Below are 22,381 nucleotides of genomic sequence, written 5' to 3' on the forward strand. Positions count from 1 at the left end.
GTGAGTGTGTCTCACCATATTATGTGGGTCTCTGGTGTCTATATTATGTGTATGTGCGACACCATATTAATTGGGTCCTGGAGCCAATGTACTATGTGAGTGTGTCTCACCATAATCAGTTAGTTCGGTGGTATAAGTGTATTATGTGTATGTGCGACGCCATATTCATTGGGTACATGGAGTCAATGTACTATGTGAGTGTGTCTAACCATGTTATGTGGGTCTGTGGTTTCAGTGTATAATGTGTATGTGCGACGCCATATTCATTGGGTACATGGAGTCAATGTACTATGTGAGTGTGTCTAACCATGTTATGTGGGTCTGTGGTTTCAGTGTATAATGTGTATGTGCGACACCATATTCATTGGGTCCATAGAGTCAATGTAATATGTAAGTGTGTTTCAATCATTTTATGTGGGTCTGTGGTGTCAGTGTATTATGTGCATGTGCGACACCATAGTCATTGTGTCTATGGAGTCAATGTACTATGTGAGTGTGTCTCACCATATTATGTGGGTCTGTAGTGTATGTATTATGTGTATTGCGACACCATATTCATTGGATCTATGGAGTCAGTGCACTATTTGGGTGTATCTCATGATATTATGTGGGTCTGTGGTGTCAGTGTTTTAAGTGTATGTGCGACATCATATTCATTGGGTCCATAAAGTCAATGTACAATGTGAGTGTGTCTCACCATATTATGTGGGTCTGTGGTGTCTATATTATGTGTATGCGCGAAACCATATTCATTGAATCCATGGAGTGAATGTACTATGTGAGTGTGTCTCACCATAATCAGTTAGTTCGGTGGTGTAAGTGTATTATGTGTATGTATGACACCATATTCATTGGGTCCATAGAGTCCATATAATATGTAAATGTGTTTCAATCATTTTATGTGGGGTCTGTGGTGTCAGTGTATTATGTGCATGTGCGACACCATATTCATTGGATTCATGAGTCAATGTACTATGTGGGTGTGTCTCACCATATTATGTGGGTCTGTGGTTCCAGTGTATTATGTGTATGTACGAGACCATATTCATTGGGTCCATGAGTCAATGTACTAGGTTTGTGTGTTCCAACGTATTATGTGGGTCTGTAGTGTCTGTATTATGTGTATGTGCGACACCATATTCATTGGATCTATGGAGTCAGTGCACTATGTGGGTGTGTCTCATCATACTACGTGGGTCTGTGGTGTCAGTGTGTTATGTGTATGTGCGACATCATATTCATTGGGTCCATAAAGTCAATGTAAATTGTGAGTGTGTCTCACCATATTATGTGGGTCTGTGGTGTCAGTGTATTATGTGTATGTGCGACACCATATTCATTGGGTCCATGGAGTGAATGTACTATGTGAGTGTGTCTCACCATAATCAGTTAGTTCGGTGGTGTAAGTGTATTATGTGTATCTGCGACACCATATTAATTGGCTCCATAGAGTCAATGTAATATGTAAGTGTGTTTCAATCATTTTATGTGGGTCTGTGGAGTCAGTGTATTATGTGTATGTGCGACATCATATTCATTGCGTCCATAAAGTCAATGTACTATGTGAGTGTGTTTCAATCATTTTATGCGTGTCTGTGGTGCCAGTGTACTATGTGTATGTGCGACACCATATTCATTGGATCATGGAGTCAATGTACTAGGTGAGTATGTCTCTCCATTTTAAGTGTGTCTGTGGTGCCAGTGTACTATGTGTATGTGCGACACCATATTCATTGGATCATGGAGTCAATGTACTAGGTGAGTGTGTCTCACCATATTATGGGGTCTGTGGTTTCAGTGTATTATGTGTACGTAGGACACCATATTAATTGGGTGCATGTAGTCAATATAATATGTGAGTGTGTCTCACCATATTATGTGGGTCTGTGGTGTCAGTGTATTATGTGCATGTGCGACACCATATTCATTGGATTCATGAGTCAATGTACTATGTGGGTGTGTCTCACCATATTACGTGGGTATGTGGTGTCAGTGTATTATGTGTATGTGCTACATCATATTCATTGGGTCCATAAAGTCAATGTACTATGTGAGTGTGTTTCAATCATTTTATGTGGGTCTGTGGTGTCAGTGCATTATGTGTATGTGTGACACCATATTCATTGGATCATGGAGTCAATGTACTAGGTGAGTATGTCTCACCATATTGTGTGGGTCTGTGGTGTCAGTGTATTATGTGTATGTGCGACACCATATTTATTCGGTCAATTGAGTCAATGTACTATGTGTGTCTCACCATATTATGTTAGTCTGCCGTATTGTGTGTATGTGCGACACCATATTAATTGGGTGCATGGAGTCAATGTACTATGTGAGTGTGTCTCACCATATTATGTGGGTCTGGGGTGTAAGTGTATTATGTGTATGTGTGACACCATATTCATTGGGTCCATGAGGTCAATGTACTATGTGGGTGTGTCTCACCATATTACGTGGGTCTGTGGTGTCAGTGTATTATGTGTATGTGCGACATCATATTCGTTGGGTCCATAAAGTCAATGTACTATGTGAGTGTGTTTCAATCATATTATGTGCGTCTGTGGTGTCTATATTATGTGTATGCCCGACACCATATTCATTGCGTCCAAGGATTGAATGTACTATGTGAGTGTGTCTCACCATAATCAGTTAGTTCGGTGGTGTAAGTGTATTATGTGTATGTGCGACACCACATTCATTGGGTCCATAGGGTCAATGTAATATGTAAGTGTGTCTCACCATATTACGTGGGTTTGTGGTGTCAGTGTATTATGTGTATGTGCGACATCATATTCATTGGGTCCATAAAGTCAATGTACAATGTAAGTGTGTCTCACCATATTATGTGGGTCTGTGGTGTCTATATTATGTGTATGCGCGACACCATATTCATTGGGTCCATGGAGTGAATGTACTATGTGAGTGTGTCTCACCATAGTATGTGGGTCTGTGGTTTCAGTGTATTATGTGTATGCGAGACACCATATTCATTGGGTCCATGGAGTCAATGTACTATGTGAGTGTGTCTCACCATATTATGTGGGTCTGTGGTGTCTGTATTATGTGTATGTGCGACACCATATTCACTGGGTCCATGGAATCAATGTACTATGCGAGTGTGTCTCACCATATTATGTGGGTCTGAGGTTTCAGTGTATTATGTGTATGTGCGACACCATATTCATTGGTTCCATGGTGTCAATGTACTATGTGAGTGTGTCTCACCATATTATGTGGGTCTGAGGTGTCAGTGTATTATGTGTATGTGCGACACCATATTCATTGTGCCCATGGAGTCAATGTACTGTGTGAGTGTGTATTACCATATTATGTGGGATTGTGGTTTCAGTGTAATATGTGTATGTGCGAAATCATATTAATTGGGTGCATGGACTCAATGTACTATGTGAGTGTGTCTTACCATATTATGTGGGTCTGTGGTGTCTGTATTATGTGTATGTGCGACACCATATTCATTGGGTCCATGGAGTCAATGTACTATGTGAGTGTGTCTCACCACAATCAGTTGGTTCGGTGGTGTAAGTGTAAGATGTGTATGTGGGACACCATATTCATTGGCTCCATGGAGTCAATGTACTATGTGAGTGTGTCTCACCATATTATGTGGGTCTGTGGTGTCTGTATTATGTGTATGTGCGACACCATATTCATTGGGTCCATGGAGTGAATGTACTATGTGGGTGTGTCTCACCATATTACGTGGGTCTGTGGTTTCAGTGTATTATGTGTATGTGCGACACCATATTTATTCGGTCAATTGAGTCAATGTACTATGTGTGTCTCACCATATTATGTTAGTCTGCCGTATTGTGTGTATGTGCGACACCATATTAATTGGGTGCATGGAGTCAATGTACTATGTGAGTGTGTCTCACCATATTATGTGGGTCTGGGGTGTAAGTGTATTATGTGTATGTGTGACACCATATTCATTGGGTCCATGAGGTCAATGTACTATGTGGGTGTGTCTCACCATATTACGTGGGTCTGTGGTTTCAGTGTATTATGTGTATGTGTGACACCATATTAATTGGGTCAATAGAGACAATGGATTATGTGAGTGTGTCTCACCATATTATGTGGGGTGTGGTGTCAGTGTATTATGTGTATGTGCGACACCATATTCATTGGGTCCATGGAGTCAATGTGCTATGTGAGTGTGTCTCACCATATTATGTGGGTCTATAGTTTCAGTGTATTATGTGTATGCGAGACACCATATTCATTGGGTCCATGGAGTCAATGTACTATGTGAGTGTGTCTTACCATATTATGTGGGTCTGTGGTGTCAGTATTATGTGTATGTGCGACACCATATTCATTGGGTCCATGGAGTGAATGTACTATATGAGTGTGTCTCACCATAATCAGTTGGTTCGGTGGTGTAAGTGTAATATGTCTATGTGCGACACCATATTCATTGGGTCCATGGAGTCAATGTACTAAGTGAGTGTGTCTCACCATATTATGTGGGTCTGTGGTTTCAGTGTATTATGTGTATGTGCGACACGGTATTAAATGGATGTATGGAGTCAATGTACTATGTGAGTGTGTCTTACCATATTATGTGGGTCTGTGGTGTCTGTATTATGTGTATGTGCGACACCATATTCATTGGGTCCATGTAGTCAATGTACTATGTGAGTGTGTCTCACCATAATCAGTTGGTTCGGTGGTGTAAGTGTAATATGTGTATGTGCGACATCATATTCATAGGGTCCATGGAGTCAATGTACTATGTGAGTGTGTCTCACCATATTATGTGCGTCTGTGGTTCCAGTGTATTATGTGTATGTGCGACACCATATTAATTGGGTGCATGGAGTCAATGTACTATGTGAGTGTGTCTTACCATATTATGTGGGTCTGTGGTGTCTGTATTATATGTATGTGCGACATCATATTCATTGGGTCTATGGAGTAATTGTACTATGTGAGTGTGTCTCACCATATTATGTGGGTCTGTGGTTTCAGTGTATTATGTGTATGTGAGACACCATATTCATTGGGTCCAAGGAGTCAATGTACTGTGTGAGTGTGTCTCACCATATTATGTGGGTCTGTGGTTTCAGTGTATTATGTGTATGTGTGACACCATATTAATTGGGTCAATAGAGACAATGGATTATGTGAGTGTGTCTCACCATATTATGTGGGGTGTGGTGTCAGTGTATTATGTGTATGTGCGACACCATATTCATTGGGTCCATGGAGTCAATGTACTATGTGAGTGTGTCTCACCATATTATGTGGGTCTATAGTTTCAGTGTATTATGTGTATGCGAGACACCATATTCATTGGGTCCATGGAGTCAATGTACTATGTGAGTGTGTCTTACCATATTATGTGGGTCTGTGGTGTCTGTATTATGTGTATGTGCGACACCATATTCATTGGGTCCATGGAGTGAATGTACTATATGAGTGTGTCTCACCATAATCAGTTGGTTCGGTGGTGTAAGTGTAATATGTCTATGTGCGACGCCATATTCATTGGGTCCATGGAGTCAATGTACTAAGTGAGTGTGTCTCACCATATTATGTGGGTCTGTGGTTTCAGTGTATTATGTGTATGTGCGACACGGTATTAAATGGATGTATGGAGTCAATGTACTATGTGAGTGTGTCTTACCATATTATGTGGGTCTGTGGTGTCTGTATTATGTGTATGTGCGACACCATATTCATTGGGTCCATGTAGTCAATGTACTATGTGAGTGTGTCTCACCATAATCAGTTGGTTCGGTGGTGTAAGTGTAATATGTGTATGTGCGACATCATATTCATAGGGTCCATGGAGTCAATGTACTATGTGAGTGTGTCTCACCATATTATGTGCGTCTGTGGTTCCAGTGTATTATGTGTATGTGCGACACCATATTAATTGGGTGCATGGAGTCAATGTACTATGTGAGTGTGTCTTACCATATTATGTGGGTCTGTGGTGTCTGTATTATATGTATGTGCGACATCATATTCATTGGGTCAATGGAGTCAATGTACTATGTGAGTGTGTCTCACCATATTATGTGGGTCTGTGGTTTCAGTGTATTATGTGTATGTGAGACACCATATTCATTGTGTCCAAGGAGTCAATGTACTGTGTGAGTGCGTCTCACCATATTATGTGGGTCTGTGGTTTCAGTGTATTATGTGTATGTGAGACACCATATTAATTGGGTGCATGGAGTCAATGTACTATGTGAGTGTGTCTTACCATATTATGTGGGTCTGTGGTGTCTGTATTATGTGTATGTGCGACACCATATTGATTGGGTCCTGGAGCCAATGTACTATGTGAGTGTGTCTCACCATATTATGTGTGTCTGGGGTGTCAGTGTATTATGTATATGTGCGACACCATATTCATTGGGTCCAAAAAGTCAATGTATTTTGTGAGTGTGTTTCAATTATTTTATGTGGGTCTGTGGTGTCAGTGTATTATATGTATGTGGGACACCATATTCATTCGGTCCATGGTGTCAATGTACTATGTGAGTGTGTCTCACCATATTATGTGGGTCTGTGGTTCTAGTGTATTATGTGTATGTGCGACAACATATTCATTGGATCCATGGACTCAATGTACTAGGTCAGTGTGTTTCACCATATTATGTGGGTCGGTTGTGTAAGTGTATTTGTGTATGTGCGACACGATATTTTTTCGGTCTATGGTGTCAATGTATTATGTGTGTCTCACCATATTATGTGGGTCTGTGGTGTCTGTATTATGTGTATGTGCGTCACCATATTCACTGGGTCCATGGAATCAATGTACTATGTGAGTGTGTCTCGCCATATTATGTGGGTCTGTGGTGTCTGTATTATGTGTATGTGCGTAACCATATTCACTGGGTCCATGGAATCAATGTACTATGCGAGTGTGTCTCACCATATTATGTGGGTCTGAGGTTTCAGTGTATTATGTGTATGTGCGACACCATATTCATTGGTTCCATGGAGTCAATGTACTATGTGAGTGTGTCTCACCATATTATGTGGGTCTGTGGTGTCAGTGTATTATGTGTATGTGCGACACCATATTCATTGTGCCCATGGAGTCAATGTACTATGTGAGTGTGTATTACCATATTATGTGGGTCTGTGGTTTCAGTGTATTATGTGTTTGTGCGACACCATATTAATTGGGTGCATGGAGTCAATGTACTATGTGAGTGTGTCTTACCATATTATGTGGGTCTGTGGTGTCTGTATTATGTGTATGTGCGACACCATATTCATTGGGTCCATGGAGTGAATGTACTATGTGAGTGTGTCTCACCATAATCAGTTGGTTCGGTGGTGTAAGTGTAATATGTGTATGTGCGACACCATAATCATTGGCTCCATGGAGTCAATGTACTATGTGAGTGTGTCTCACCATAGTATGTTGGTCTGTGGTTCCAGTGTATTATGTGTATGTGCGACACCATATTTATTCGGTCTATGGAGTCAGTGAACTAAGTGAGTGTGTCTCACCATATTATGTGGGTCTGTAGTTTCAGTGTATTATGTGTATGTGTGACACCATATTAATTGGGTCAATAGAGACAATGTATTATGTGAGTGTGTCTCACCATATTATGTGGGTCTATGGTGTCAGTGTATTATGTGTATGTGCGACACCATATTCATTGGGTCCATGGAGTCAATGTACTATGTGAGTGTGTCTCACCATATTATGTCGGTTTGTGGTGTCAGTGTATTATGTGTATGTGCGACACCATATTCATTGGGTCCATGGAGTCAATGTACTATGTGAGTGTGTCTCACCATAATCAGTTTGTTCGGTGGTGTAAGTGTAATATGTGTATGTGCGACACCATATTCATTGGGTCCATGAGTCAATGTACTATGTGAGTGTGTCTTACCATATTATGTGGGTCTGTGGTGTCTGTATTATGTGTATGTGCGACACCATATTCATTGGGTCCATGGAGTCAATGTACTTTGTGAGTGTGTCTCACCATAATCAGTTTGTTCGGTGGTGTAAGTGTAATATGTGTATGTGCGACACCATATTCTTTGGGTCCATGGAGTCAATGTACTATGTGAGTGTGTCTCACCATATTATGTGCGTCTGTGGTTCCAGTGTATTATGTGTATGTGCGACACCATATTAATTGGGTGCATGGAGTCAATGTACTATGTGAGTGTGTCTTACCATATTATGTGGGTCTGTGGTGTCTGTATTATATGTATGTGCGACACCATATTCATTGGGTCCATGGAGTAATGTACTATGTGAGTGTGTCTCACCATATTATGTGGGTCTGGGGTGTCAGTGTATTATGTGTATGTGTGACGCCATATTCATTGGGTCCACGGAGTCAATGTACTATGTGAGTGTGTATCACCATATTATGCGGGTCTGTGGTTTCAGTGTATAATGTGTATGTGCGACACCATATTGATTGGGTCCTGGAGCCAATGTACTATGTGAGTGTGTCTCACCATATTATGTGTGTCTGGGGTGTCAGTGTATTATGTATATGTGCGACACCATATTCATTGGGTCCAAAAAGTCAATGTATTTTGTGAGTGTGTTTCAATCATTTTATGTGGGTCTGTGGTGTCAGTGTATTATGTGTATGTGAGACACCATATTCATTGGGTCTATGGAGTCAATGTACTGTGTGAGTGTGTATTACCATATTATGTGGGTCTGTGGTTTCAGTGTATTATGTGTATGTGCGACACCATATTAATTGGGTGTATGGAATCAATGTACTATGTGAGTGTGTCTTACCATATTATGTGGGTCTGTGGTGTCTGTATTATGTGTATGTGCGATACCATATTCATTGGTCCATGGAGTCAATGTACTGTGTGAGTGTGTCTCACCATAATCAGTTGGTTCGGTGGTGTAAGTGTAATATGTGTATGTGCGACACCATATTAATTGGGTGCATGGAGTCAATGTACTATGTGAGTGTGTCTTACCATATTATGTGGGTCTGTGGTGTCTGTATTATGTGTATGTGCGACACCATATTCATTGGGTCCATGGAGTCAATGTACTATGTGAGTGTGTCTCACCATATTATGTGGGTATGGGGTGTCACTGTATTATGTGTCTGTGTGACGCCATATTCATTGGATCCATGGAGTCAATGTACTATGTGAGTGTGTCTCACAAATATTATGTGGGTCAGTGGTTTCCGTGTATAATGTGTATGTGCGACCCCATATTGATTGGGTCCTGGAGCCAATGTACTACGTGAGTGGGTCTCACCATATTATGTGGGTCTGGGGTGTCAGTATATTATGTATATGTGTGACACCATATTCATTGGGTCCAAAAAGTCAACGTATTATGTGACTGTGTTTCAATCATTTTATGTGGGTCTGTGGTTTCAGTGTATTATGTGTATGTGGGACACCATATTCATTGGGTCCATGGAGTCAATGTACTTTGTGAGTATGTCTCACCATATTATGTGGGTCTGTGGTTCCAGTGTATTATGTGTATGTGCGACAACATATTCATTGGATCCATGGAGTCAATGTACTAGGTCAGTGTGTCTCACCATATTATGTGGGTCAGTTGTGTAAGTGTATTTGTGTATGTGCGACACGATATTTTTTCGGTCTATGGTGTCAATGTACTATGTGTGTCTCACCATATTATGTAGGTCTGTGGTGTCTGTATTATGTGTATGTGCGACACCATATTCACTGGATCCATGGAATCAATGTACTATGTGAGTGTGTCTCGCCATATTATGTGGGTCTGTGGTTTCAGTGTATTATGTGTATGTGCGACACCATATTCATTGGGTCCATGGAGTCAATGTACTATGTCAGTGTGTCTCACCATACTATGTGGGTCTGTGGTGTTAGTGTATTATGTGTATGTGCGACACAATATTCATTGGGTTTATGGAGTCAATGTACTATGTGAGTGTGCCTCACCATATTATGTGGGTCTGTGGTTTCAGTGTATTATGTGTATGTGAGACACCATATTCATTGGGTCCATGTAGTCAATGTACTGTGTGAGTGTGTATTACCATATCATGTGGGTCTGTGGTTTCAGTGTATTATGTGTATGTGCGACACCATATTAATTGGGTGTATGGAATCAATGTACTATGTGAGTGTGTCTTACCATATTATGTGGGTCTGTGGTGTCTGTATTATGTGTATGTGCGACACCATATTCATTGGGTCCATGGAGTCAATGTACTGTGTGAGTGTGTCTCACCATAATCAGTTGGTTCGGTGGTGTAAGTGTAATATGTGTATGTGCGACACCATATTAATTGGGTGCATGGAGTCAATGTACTGTGTGAGTGTGTATTACCATATTATGTGGGTCTGTCATTTCAGTGTATTATGTGTATGTGCGACACCGTATTAATTGGATGTATGGAGTCAATGTACTATGTGAGTGTGTCTCACCGTAATGAGTTGGTTCGGTGGTGTCAGTGTATTTTGTGTATGTGCGACACCGTATTCATTGAGTCCATGGAGTCAATGTACTATGTGAGTGTGTCTCACCATATTACGTAGGTCTGTGGTTTCAGTGTATTATGTTTATGTGCGACACAATATTCATTGAGTCCATGGAGTCAATGTACTATGTGGGTGTGTGTCTCACCATATTACGTAGGTCTGTGGTGTCAGTGTATTTTGTGTATGTGCGACACCATATTCATTGGGTCCATGGAGTGAATGTAATATGTGAGTGTGTTTCACCGTATTATGTGGGTTTGTGGTTTCAGTGTATTATGTGTATGTGCGACACCGTATTCATTGGGTCCATGGAGTCAATGTACTATGTGAGTGTGTCTCACCATATTATGTGGGTCTGTGGTTTCAGTGTATTATGTGTATGTGCGACACCATATTCATTGGGTCCATGGAGTCAATGTACTATGTCAGTGTGTCTCACCATACTATGTGGGTCTGTGGTGTTAGTGTATTATGTGTATGTGCGACACAATATTCATTAGGTTTATGGAGTCAATGTACTATGTGAGTGTGCCTCACCATATTATGTGGGTCTGTGGTTTCAGTGTATTATGTGTATGTGAGACACCATATTCATTGGGTCCATGGAGTCAATGTACTGTGTGAGTGTGTATTACCATATCATGTGGGTCTGTGGTTTCAGTGTATTATGTGTATGTGCGACACCATATTAATTGGGTGTATGGAATCAATGTACTATGTGAGTGTGTCTTACCATATTATGTGGGTCTGTGGTGTCTGTATTATGTGTATGTGCGACACCATATTCATTGGGTCCATGGAGTCAATGTACTGTGTGAGTGTGTCTCACCATAATCAGTTGGTTCGGTGGTGTAAGTGTAATATGTGTATGTGCGACACCATATTAATTGGGTGCATGGAGTCAATGTACTATGTGAGTGTGTCTTACCATATTATGTGGGTCTGTGGTGTCTGTATTATGTGTATGTGCGACACCATATTCATTGGGTCCATGGAGTCAATGTACTATGTGAGTGTGTCTCACCATATTATGTGGGTCTGTGGTTTCCGTGTATAATGTGTATATGCGACCCCATATTGATTGGGTCCTGGAGCCAATGTACTACGTGAGTGGGTCTCACCATATTATGTGGGTCTGGGGTGTCAGTATATTATGTATATGTGTGACACCATATTCATTGGGTCCAAAAAGTCAACGTATTATGTGAGTGTGTTTCAATCATTTTATGTGGGTCTGTGGTTTCAGTGTATTATGTGTATGTGCGACACCATATTAATTGGGTGTATGGAATCAATGTACTATGTGAGTGTGTCTTACCATATTATGTGGGTCTGTGGTGCTGTATTATGTGTATGTGCGACACCATATTCATTGGGTCCATGGAGTCAATGTACTGTGTGAGTGTGTCTCACCATAATCAGTTGGTTCGGTGGTGTAAGTGTAATATGTGTATGTGCGACACCATATTAATTGGGTGCATGGAGTCAATGTACTATGTGAGTGTGTCTCACCATATTATGTGGGTCTGTGGTTCCAGTGTATTATGTGTATGTCCGACACCATATTCATTGGATCCATGGAGTCAATGTACTAAGTCAGTGTGTCTCACCATATTATGTGGGTCGGTTGTGTAAGTGTATTTGTGTATGTGCGACACGATATTTTTTCGGTCCATGGTGTCAATGTACTATGTGTGTCTCACCATATTATGTGGGTCTGTGGTTTCAGTGTATTATGTGTATGTGCGACACCATATTCATTGAGTCCATGGAGTCAATGTACTGTGTGAGTGTGTATTACCATATCATGTGGGTCTGTGGTTTCAGTGTATTATGTGTATGTGCGACACCATATTAATTGGGTTTGTGGAATCAATGTACTATGTGAGTGTGTCTTACCATATTATGTGGGTCTGTGGTGTCTGTATTATGTGTATGTGCGACACCATATTCATTGGGTCCATGGAGTCAATGTACTGTGTGAGTGTGTCTCACCATAATCAGTTGGTTCGGTGGTGTAAGTGTAATATGTGTATGTGCGACACCATATTAATTGGGTGCATGGAGTCAATGTACTGTGTGAGTGTGTATTACCATATTATGTGGGTCTGTCGTTTCAGTGTATTATGTGTATGTGCGACACCGTATTAATTGGATGTATGGAGTCAATGTACTATGTGAGTGTGTCTCACCGTAATGAGTTGGTTCGGTGGTGTCAGTGTATTTTGTGTATGTGCGACACCGTATTCATTGGGTCCATGGAGTCAATGTACTATGTGAGTGTGTCTCACCATATTACGTAGGTCTGTGGTTTCAGTGTATTATGTTTATGTGCGACACAATATTCATTGAGTCCATGGAGTCAATGTACTATGTGGGTGTGTGTCTCACCATATTACGTAGGTCTGTGGTGTCAGTGTATTTTGTGTATGTGCGACACCATATTCATTGGGTCCATGGAGTGAATGTAATATGTGAGTGTGTTTCACCGTATTATGTGGGTCTGTGGTTTCAGTGTATTATGTGTATGTGCGACACCGTATTCATTGGGTCCATGGAGTCAATGTACTATGTGAGTGTGTCTCACCATACTATGTGGGTCTGTGGTGTTAGTGTATTATGTGTATGTGCGACACAATATTCATTGGGTCTATGGAGTCAATGTACTATGTGAGTGTGTCTCACCATATTATGTGGGTCTGTGGTTTCAGTGTATTATGTGTATGTGAGACACCATATTCATTGGGTCCATGGAGTCAATGTACTGTGTGAGTGTGTCTTACCATATTATGTGGGTCTGTGGTGTCTGTATTATGTGTATGTGCGACACCATATTCATTGGGTCCATGGAGTCAATGTACTATGTGAGTGTGTCTCACCATATTATGTGGGTATGGGGTGTCACTGTATTATGTGTCTGTGTGACGCCATATTCATTGGATCCATGGAGTCAATGTACTATGTGAGTGTGTCTCACAAATATTATGTGGGTCTGTGGTTTCCGTGTATAATGTGTATGTGCGACCCCATATTGATTGGGTCCTGGAGCCAATGTACTACGTGAGTGGGTCTCACCATATTATGTGGGTCTGGGGTGTCAGTATATTATGTATATGTGTGACACCATATTCATTGGGTCCAAAAAGTCAACGTATTATGTGACTGTGTTTCAATCATTTTATGTGGGTCTGTGGTTTCAGTGTATTATGTGTATGTGGGACACCATATTCATTGGGTCCATGGAGTCAATGTACTTTGTGAGTATGTCTCACCATATTATGTGGGTCTGTGGTTCCAGTGTATTATGTGTATGTGCGACAACATATTCATTGGATCCATGGAGTCAATGTACTGTGTCTCACCATATTATGTGGGTCGGTTGTGTAAGTGTATTTGTGTATGTGCGACACGATATTTTTTCGGTCTATGGTGTCAATGTACTATGTGTGTCTCACCATATTATGTAGGTCTGTGGTGTCTGTATTATGTGTATGTGCGACACCATATTCACTGGATCCATGGAATCAATGTACTATGTGAGTGTGTCTCGCCATATTATGTGGGTCTGTGGTTTCAGTGTATTATGTGTATGTGCGACACCATATTCATTGGGTCCATGGAGTCAATGTACTATGTCAGTGTGTCTCACCATACTATGTGGGTCTGTGGTGTTAGTGTATTATGTGTATGTGCGACACAATATTCATTGGGTTTATGGAGTCAATGTACTATGTGAGTGTGCCTCACCATATTATGTGGGTCTGTGGTTTCAGTGTATTATGTGTATGTGAGACACCATATTCATTGGGTCCATGGAGTCAATGTACTGTGTGAGTGTGTATTACCATATCATGTGGGTCTGTGGTTTCAGTGTATTATGTGTATGTGCGACACCATATTAATTGGGTGTATGGAATCAATGTACTATGTGAGTGTGTCTTAGCATATTATGTGGGTCTGTGGTGTCTGTATTATGTGTATGTGCGACACCATATTCATTGGGTCCATGGAGTCAATGTACTGTGTGAGTGTGTCTCACCATAATCAGTTGGTTCGGTGGTGTAAGTGTAATATGTGTATGTGCGACACCATATTAATTGGGTGCATGGAGTCAATGTACTATGTGAGTGTGTCTTACCATATTATGTGGGTCTGTGGTGTCTGTATTATGTGTATGTGCGACACCATATTCATTGGGTCCATGGAGTCAATGTACTATGTGAGTGTGTCTCACCATATTATGTGGGTCTGTGGTTTCCGTGTATAATGTGTATATGCGACCCCATATTGATTGGGTCCTGGAGCCAATGTACTACGTGAGTGGGTCTCACCATATTATGTGGGTCTGGGGTGTCAGTATATTATGTATATGTGTGACACCATATTCATTGGGTCCAAAAAGTCAACGTATTATGTGAGTGTGTTTCAATCATTTTATGTGGGTCTGTGGTTTCAGTGTATTATGTGTATGTGCGACACCATATTAATTGGGTGTATGGAATCAATGTACTATGTGAGTGTGTCTTACCATATTATGTGGGTCTGTGGTGCTGTATTATGTGTATGTGCGACACCATATTCATTGGGTCCATGGAGTCAATGTACTGTGTGAGTGTGTCTCACCATAATCAGTTGGTTCGGTGGTGTAAGTGTAATATGTGTATGTGCAACACCATATTAATTGGGTGCATGGAGTCAATGTACTATGTGAGTGTGTCTCACCATATTATGTGGGTCTGTGGTTCCAGTGTATTATGTGTATGTCCGACACCATATTCATTGGATCCATGGAGTCAATGTACTAGGTCAGTGTGTCTCACCATATTATGTGGATCGGTTGTGTAAGTGTATTTGTGTATGTGCGACACGATATTTTTTCGGTCCATGGTGTCAATGTACTATGTGTGTCTCACCATATTATGTGGGTCTGTGGTTTCAGTGTATTATGTGTATGTGCGACACCATATTCATTGAGTCCATGGAGTCAATGTACTGTGTGAGTGTGTATTACCATATCATGTGGGTCTGTGGTTTCAGTGTATTATGTGTATGTGCGACACCATATTAATTGGGTTTGTGGAATCAATGTACTATGTGAGTGTGTCTTACCATATTATGTGGGTCTGTGGTGTCTGTATTATGTGTATGTGCGACACCATATTCATTGGGTCCATGGAGTCAATGTACTGTGTGAGTGTGTCTCACCATAATCAGTTGGTTCGGTGGTGTAAGTGTAATATGTGTATGTGCGACACCATATTAATTGGGTGCATGGAGTCAATGTACTGTGTGAGTGTGTATTACCATATTATGTGGGTCTGTCGTTTCAGTGTATTATGTGTATGTGCGACACCGTATTAATTGGATGTATGGAGTCAATGTACTATGTGAGTGTGTCTCACCGTAATGAGTTGGTTCGGTGGTGTCAGTGTATTTTGTGTATGTGCGACACCGTATTCATTGGGTCCATGGAGTCAATGTACTATGTGAGTGTGTCTCACCATATTACGTAGGTCTGTGGTTTCAGTGTATTATGTTTATGTGCGACACAATATTCATTGAGTCCATGGAGTCAATGTACTATGTGTGTGTGTGTCTCACCATATTACGTAGGTCTGTGGTGTCAGTGTATTTTGTGTATGTGCGACACCATATTCATTGGGTCCATGGAGTGAATGTAATATGTGAGTGTGTTTCACCGTATTATGTGGGTCTGTGGTTTCAGTGTATTATGTGTATGTGCGACACCGTATTCATTGGGTCCATGGAGTCAATGTACTATGTGAGTGTGTCTCACCATACTATGTGGGTCTGTGGTGTTAGTGTATTATGTGTATGTGCGACACAATATTCATTGGGTCTATGGAGTCAATGTACTATGTGAGTGTGTCTCACCATATTATGTGGGTCTGTGGTTTCAGTGTATTATGTGTATGTGAGACACCATATTCATTGGGTCCATGGAGTCAATGTACTGTGTGAGTGTGTCTTACCATATTATGTGGGTCTGTGGTGTCTGTATTATGTGTATGTGCGACACCATATTCATTGGGTCCATGGAGTCAATGTACTATGTGAGTGTGTCTCACCATATTATGTGGGTATGGGGTGTCACTGTATTATGTGTCTGTGTGACGCCATATTCATTGGATCCATGGATTCAATGTACTATGTGAGTGTGTCTCACAAATATTATGTGGGTCAGTGGTTTCCGTGTATAATGTGTATGTGCGACCCCATATTGATTGGGTCCTGGAGCCAATGTACTACGTGAGTGGGTCTCACCATATTATGTGGGTCTGGGGTGTCAGTATATTATGTATATGTGTGACACCATATTCATTGGGTCCAAAAAGTCAACGTATTATGTGACTGTGTTTCAATCATTTTATGTGGGTCTGTGGTTTCAGTGTATTATGTGTATGTGGGACACCATATTCATTGGGTCCATGGAGTCAATGTACTTTGTGAGTATGTCTCACCATATTATGTGGGTCTGTGGTTCCAGTGTATTATGTGTATGTGCGACAACATATTCATTGGATCCATGGAGTCAATGTACTAGGTCAGTGTGTCTCACCATATTATGTGGATCGGTTGTGTAAGTGTATTTGTGTATGTGCGACACGATATTTTTTCGGTCCATGGTGTCAATGTACTATGTGTGTCTCACCATATTATGTGGGTCTGTGGTTTCAGTGTATTATGTGTATGTGCGACACCATATTCATTGAGTCCATGGAGTCAATGTACTGTGTGAGTGTGTATTACCATATCATGTGGGTCTGTGGTTTCAGTGTATTATGTGTATGTGCGACACCATATTCATTGAGTCCATGGAGTCAATGTACTATGTGGGTGTGTGTCTCACCATATTACGTAGGTCTGTGGTGTCAGTGTATTTTGTGTATGTGCGACACCATATTCATTGGGTCCATGGAGTGAATGTAATATGTGAGTGTGTTTCACCGTATTATGTGGGTCTGTGGTTTCAGTGTATTATGTGTATGTGCGACACCGTATTCATTGGGTCCATGGAGTCAATGTACTATGTGAGTGTGTCTCACCATACTATGTGGGTCTGTGGTGTTAGTGTATTATGTGTATGTGCGACACAATATTCATTGGGTCTATGGAGTCAATGTACTATGTGAGTGTGTCTCACCATATTATGTGGGTCTGTGGTTTCAGTGTATTATGTGTATGTGAGACACCATATTCATTGGGTCCATGGAGTCAATGTACTGTGTGAGTGTGTCTTACCATATTATGTGGGTCTGTGTTGTCTGTATTATGTGTATGTGCGACACCATATTCATTGGGTCCATGGAGTCAATGTACTATGTGAGTGTGTCTCACCATATTATGTGGGTATGGGGTGTCACTGTATTATGTGTCTGTGTGACGCCATATTCATTGGATCCATGGAGTCAATGTACTATGTGAGTGTGTCTCACCATATTATGTGGGTCTGTGGTTCCAGTGTATTATGTGTATGTGCGACAACATATTCATTGGATCCATGGAGTCAATGTACTGTGTCTCACCATATTATGTGGGTCGGTTGTGTAAGTGTATTTGTGTATGTGCGACACGATATTTTTTCGGTCTATGGTGTCAATGTACTATGTGTGTCTCACCATATTATGTAGGTCTGTGGTGTCTGTATTATGTGTATGTGCGACACCATATTCACTGGATCCATGGAATCAATGTACTATGTGAGTGTGTCTCGCCATATTATGTGGGTCTGTGGTTTCAGTGTATTATGTGTATGTGCGACACCATATTCATTGGGTCCATGGAGTCAATGTACTATGTCAGTGTGTCTCACCATACTATGTGGGTCTGTGGTGTTAGTGTATTATGTGTATGTGCGACACAATATTCATTGGGTTTATGGAGTCAATGTACTATGTGAGTGTGCCTCACCATATTATGTGGGTCTGTGGTTTCAGTGTATTATGTGTATGTGAGACACCATATTCATTGGGTCCATGTAGTCAATGTACTGTGTGAGTGTGTATTACCATATCATGTGGGTCTGTGGTTTCAGTGTATTATGTGTATGTGCGACACCATATTAATTGGGTGTATGGAATCAATGTACTATGTGAGTGTGTCTTACCATATTATGTGGGTCTGTGGTGTCTGTATTATGTGTATGTGCGACACCATATTCATTGGGTCCATGGAGTCAATGTACTGTGTGAGTGTGTCTCACCATAATCAGTTGGTTCGGTGGTGTAAGTGTAATATGTGTATGTGCGACACCATATTAATTGGGTGCATGGAGTCAATGTACTGTGTGAGTGTGTATTACCATATTATGTGGGTCTGTCATTTCAGTGTATTATGTGTATGTGCGACACCGTATTAATTGGATGTATGGAGTCAATGTACTATGTGAGTGTGTCTCACCGTAATGAGTTGGTTCGGTGGTGTCAGTGTATTTTGTGTATGTGCGACACCGTATTCATTGAGTCCATGGAGTCAATGTACTATGTGAGTGTGTCTCACCATATTACGTAGGTCTGTGGTTTCAGTGTATTATGTTTATGTGCGACACAATATTCATTGAGTCCATGGAGTCAATGTACTATGTGGGTGTGTGTCTCACCATATTACGTAGGTCTGTGGTGTCAGTGTATTTTGTGTATGTGCGACACCATATTCATTGGGTCCATGGAGTGAATGTAATATGTGAGTGTGTTTCACCGTATTATGTGGGTTTGTGGTTTCAGTGTATTATGTGTATGTGCGACACCGTATTCATTGGGTCCATGGAGTCAATGTACTATGTGAGTGTGTCTCACCATATTATGTGGGTCTGTGGTTTCAGTGTATTATGTGTATGTGCGACACCATATTCATTGGGTCCATGGAGTCAATGTACTATGTCAGTGTGTCTCACCATACTATGTGGGTCTGTGGTGTTAGTGTATTATGTGTATGTGCGACACAATATTCATTAGGTTTATGGAGTCAATGTACTATGTGAGTGTGCCTCACCATATTATGTGGGTCTGTGGTTTCAGTGTATTATGTGTATGTGAGACACCATATTCATTGGGTCCATGGAGTCAATGTACTGTGTGAGTGTGTATTACCATATCATGTGGGTCTGTGGTTTCAGTGTATTATGTGTATGTGCGACACCATATTAATTGGGTGTATGGAATCAATGTACTATGTGAGTGTGTCTTACCATATTATGTGGGTCTGTGGTGTCTGTATTATGTGTATGTGCGACACCATATTCATTGGGTCCATGGAGTCAATGTACTGTGTGAGTGTGTCTCACCATAATCAGTTGGTTCGGTGGTGTAAGTGTAATATGTGTATGTGCGACACCATATTAATTGGGTGCATGGAGTCAATGTACTATGTGAGTGTGTCTTACCATATTATGTGGGTCTGTGGTGTCTGTATTATGTGTATGTGCGACACCATATTCATTGGGTCCATGGAGTCAATGTACTATGTGAGTGTGTCTCACCATATTATGTGGGTCTGTGGTTTCCGTGTATAATGTGTATATGCGACCCCATATTGATTGGGTCCTGGAGCCAATGTACTACGTGAGTGGGTCTCACCATATTATGTGGGTCTGGGGTGTCAGTATATTATGTATATGTGTGACACCATATTCATTGGGTCCAAAAAGTCAACGTATTATGTGAGTGTGTTTCAATCATTTTATGTGGGTCTGTGGTTTCAGTGTATTATGTGTATGTGCGACACCATATTAATTGGGTGTATGGAATCAATGTACTATGTGAGTGTGTCTTACCATATTATGTGGGTCTGTGGTGCTGTATTATGTGTATGTGCGACACCATATTCATTGGGTCCATGGAGTCAATGTACTGTGTGAGTGTGTCTCACCATAATCAGTTGGTTCGGTGGTGTAAGTGTAATATGTGTATGTGCGACACCATATTAATTGGGTGCATGGAGTCAATGTACTATGTGAGTGTGTCTCACCATATTATGTGGGTCTGTGGTTCCAGTGTATTATGTGTATGTCCGACACCATATTCATTGGATCCATGGAGTCAATGTACTAAGTCAGTGTGTCTCACCATATTATGTGGGTCGGTTGTGTAAGTGTATTTGTGTATGTGCGACACGATATTTTTTCGGTCCATGGTGTCAATGTACTATGTGTGTCTCACCATATTATGTGGGTCTGTGGTTTCAGTGTATTATGTGTATGTGCGACACCATATTCATTGAGTCCATGGAGTCAATGTACTGTGTGAGTGTGTATTACCATATCATGTGGGTCTGTGGTTTCAGTGTATTATGTGTATGTGCGACACCATATTAATTGGGTTTGTGGAATCAATGTACTATGTGAGTGTGTCTTACCATATTATGTGGGTCTGTGGTGTCTGTATTATGTGTATGTGCGACACCATATTCATTGGGTCCATGGAGTCAATGTACTGTGTGAGTGTGTCTCACCATAATCAGTTGGTTCGGTGGTGTAAGTGTAATATGTGTATGTGCGACACCATATTAATTGGGTGCATGGAGTCAATGTACTGTGTGAGTGTGTATTACCATATTATGTGGGTCTGTCGTTTCAGTGTATTATGTGTATGTGCGACACCGTATTAATTGGATGTATGGAGTCAATGTACTATGTGAGTGTGTCTCACCGTAATGAGTTGGTTCGGTGGTGTCAGTGTATTTTGTGTATGTGCGACACCGTATTCATTGGGTCCATGGAGTCAATGTACTATGTGAGTGTGTCTCACCATATTACGTAGGTCTGTGGTTTCAGTGTATTATGTTTATGTGCGACACAATATTCATTGAGTCCATGGAGTCAATGTACTATGTGGGTGTGTGTCTCACCATATTACGTAGGTCTGTGGTGTCAGTGTATTTTGTGTATGTGCGACACCATATTCATTGGGTCCATGGAGTGAATGTAATATGTGAGTGTGTTTCACCGTATTATGTGGGTCTGTGGTTTCAGTGTATTATGTGTATGTGCGACACCGTATTCATTGGGTCCATGGAGTCAATGTACTATGTGAGTGTGTCTCACCATACTATGTGGGTCTGTGGTGTTAGTGTATTATGTGTATGTGCGACACAATATTCATTGGGTCTATGGAGTCAATGTACTATGTGAGTGTGTCTCACCATATTATGTGGGTCTGTGGTTTCAGTGTATTATGTGTATGTGAGACACCATATTCATTGGGTCCATGGAGTCAATGTACTGTGTGAGTGTGTCTTACCATATTATGTGGGTCTGTGGTGTCTGTATTATGTGTATGTGCGACACCATATTCATTGGGTCCATGGAGTCAATGTACTATGTGAGTGTGTCTCACCATATTATGTGGGTATGGGGTGTCACTGTATTATGTGTCTGTGTGACGCCATATTCATTGGATCCATGGAGTCAATGTACTATGTGAGTGTGTCTCACAAATATTATGTGGGTCTGTGGTTTCCGTGTATAATGTGTATGTGCGACCCCATATTGATTGGGTCCTGGAGCCAATGTACTACGTGAGTGGGTCTCACCATATTATGTGGGTCTGGGGTGTCAGTATATTATGTATATGTGTGACACCATATTCATTGGGTCCAAAAAGTCAACGTATTATGTGACTGTGTTTCAATCATTTTATGTGGGTCTGTGGTTTCAGTGTATTATGTGTATGTGGGACACCATATTCATTGGGTCCATGGAGTCAATGTACTTTGTGAGTATGTCTCACCATATTATGTGGGTCTGTGGTTCCAGTGTATTATGTGTATGTGCGACAACATATTCATTGGATCCATGGAGTCAATGTACTGTGTCTCACCATATTATGTGGGTCGGTTGTGTAAGTGTATTTGTGTATGTGCGACACGATATTTTTTCGGTCTA

The 22,381-nt window shown here is 41.0% G+C and overlaps 1 protein-coding gene across 1 annotated transcript in view; it reads right to left on the reverse strand.

Annotated features, from left to right (window-relative positions):
- Positions 1-22,381, reverse strand: part of LOC100368244 (guanylate cyclase soluble subunit beta-2-like) — a 184,091-nt gene that overhangs the window by 120,491 nt on the left and 41,219 nt on the right. The gene's annotated exons all lie outside the window — the stretch shown is intronic.

The sequence above is a fragment of the Saccoglossus kowalevskii genome, chromosome 1 (assembly GCF_978046115.1).
Source record: "Saccoglossus kowalevskii chromosome 1, keSacKowa6.1, whole genome shotgun sequence".
Taxonomy (NCBI): Eukaryota; Metazoa; Hemichordata; class Enteropneusta; family Harrimaniidae; genus Saccoglossus; species Saccoglossus kowalevskii.